Genomic DNA, 2,500 nt, shown 5'->3' with positions numbered 1-2,500 from the left:
AACTTTTGCCGGCACACAAAAACACGAACCCGAAAAAGGCAAAAAAGGGACATACGCACTGGCGACACGCCCGTTTCGCCTGCCACCCGTGCACACTCGCCTGGGCAGCTGGTCACATGCGTCGCTCACAGGCATTTTGCAGGCCAGCACCGGCGGATGCACGGGTCAAGCGGGACGGGACGAGCGCAAGGCTTGCTTTTGGTGGCACACGAAAACACGAACCCGAAAAAGGGACATACGCACTGGCGACACGCGCGCCCGTTTCGCCTGCCACCCATGCACACTCGCCTGGGCTGCTGGTCACATGCGTCGCTCATAGGCATTTTGCAGGCCAGCACCGGCGGATGCACGGGTCAAGCGGGACGGGACGAGCGCAGGGCTTGCTTTTGGCGGCACACGAAAACACGAACCCGAAAAAGGCGAAAAAGGGACATACACACTGGCGACACGCACGCCCGTTTCGCCTGCCACCCGTGCACACTCGCCTGGGCTGCTGGTCACGTGCGTCGCTCACAGGCATTTTGCAGGCCAGCACCGGCGGATGCACGGGTCAAGCGGGACGGGACGAGCGCAGGGCTTGCTTTTGGCGGCACACGAAAACACGAACCCGAAAAAGGCGAAAAAGGGACACACGGACAGGCGACACGAAAAAAAAGGGGTCGCCCTACCTAGGTGGGCGCAAAAACCCCGTCGGCCAGGAGGTTTCGCCAAAGTGTCTGTACTGTCACACAGGGTCAATAGCACGGGCATGGCCGGCCGCCGCACGTGCAGCGGCTTACGGACGCACGGTTCGGCGGCACGGGTGCCTGGCGGCTTTAGCACCTTGGGGTGGACAGGCCTGGCGGCAAGGGGGGCTAGGCACCTTGCTGCCAGCCGGCAATGGTGCACGGGGCGGGGCGCCACACAAACACGAAAGAGGGACAAGAGCGGGGCGATGGTCCACAGAGACGAGCCATGCACGGGGCCCGTGATCGCCGACACGCGCGAACGCGGACGCGGACAAGGACAAGGACGCGACGCGCGGCGCGCGTGCGAGGTCAAGAGGGGCGCGCGCACGAAAACGCGAAAAAAGGGGCTAGCGGCCGAGAAACGCGAAAAAAACCGGGTCACCTACCTAGCCGAACGCCTAAAATCGCTTCGGGCAGGAGGTTTCGCCAAAGTGTCTGTACTGTCACACGGTCCGTACGGGCGCAACCCCATCGCGCGCCAGCACCCCTTCCTGGGGGCGCCCGCCCGCCAGGCGCCTGGCGCCCCACGCGCGCGCGCCCGGCGCCTGGCGCCTTGCCCCCCACGCGCGCCCGGCGCCTGGCGCCTTGCGCCTGGCGCCTTGCCTCCGCGCGTGCCTGGCGCCTGGCGCCTTGCCCCCCACGCGCCTGGGCGCCTCTTTTCCGCCTGGGCGCCCTGGCACCTTTCCGCCTGGGCGCCTGTTTTCCGCCTTGGCGCCCTGGCGCCTTTTCGCGTGGGCGCCTCTTTTCCGCCTGGGCGCCATGGCGCCTTTCGGCCTGGGCGACTCTTTTTCGCCTGGGCACCTCTTTTCCGCCTGGGCGCCTCTTTTCCGCCTGGCCAGGGCGCCTCTTTTCCGCCTGGGCGCCATGGCGCCTTTCTGCCTGGGCGCCTCTTTTTCGCCTGGGCGCCTCTTTTCTGCCTGGGCGCCCTGGCGCCTTTTCGCCTGGGTGCCTCTTTCCCACCTGGGCGCCCTGGCGCCTCTTCGCTTGGGCGCCCTGGCGCCTTTTCGCCTGGGCGCCTCTTTTGGCGCCTGGGCGCCTACGCCAGGGCGCCTCTTTTCCGCCTGGGCGCCTCTTTTTCGCCTGGGCGCCTCTTTTCCGCCTGGGTGCCCTGGCGCCATTCCGCCTGGGCGCCTCTTTTCCGCCTGGGCGCCCTGGCGCCTTTTCGCCTGGGTGCCTCTTTTGGCGCCTGGGCGCCTACGCCAGGGCGCCTCTTTTCCGCCAGGGCGCCTCTTTTTCGCCTGGGCGCCTCTTTTCCGCCTGGGCGCCCTGGCGCCTTTTCGCCTGGCGCCTCTTTTGGCGCCTGGGCGCCTACGCCAGGGCGCCTCTTTTCCGCCTGGGCGCCTCTTTTCCGCCTGGGTGCCCTGGCGCCATTCCGCCTGGGCGCCTCTTTTCCGCCTGGGCGCCCTGGCGCCTTTTCGCCTGGGTGCCTCTTTTGGCGCATGGGCGCCTACGCCAGGGCGCCTCTTTTCCGCCTGGGCGCCCTGGCGCCTTTCCGCCTGGGCGCCTCTTTTTCGCCTGGGCGCCTCTTTTCCGCCTGGGCGCCCTGGCGCCATTCCGCCTGGGCGCCTCTTTTCCGCCTGGGCGCCCTGGCGCCTTTTCGCCTGGCGCCTCTTTTGGCGCCTGGGCGCCTACGCCAGGGCGCCTCTTTTCCGCCTGGGCGCCTCTTTTTCGCCTGGGCGCCTCTTTTCCGCCTGGGCGCCCTGGCGCCATTCCGCCTGGGCGCCTCTTTTCCGCCTGGGCGCCCTGGCGCCTTTTCGCCTGGCGCCTCTTTT

This window comes from Aristolochia californica, unplaced genomic scaffold (assembly GCF_029961685.1).
Source record: "Aristolochia californica isolate CCGP_79_NKW_82.1479 unplaced genomic scaffold, dmAriCali1.0.hap1 SCAF_21, whole genome shotgun sequence".
Classification (NCBI taxonomy): Eukaryota; Viridiplantae; Streptophyta; class Magnoliopsida; order Piperales; family Aristolochiaceae; genus Aristolochia; species Aristolochia californica.
Note: the sequence above shows the minus strand (reverse complement) of the source record.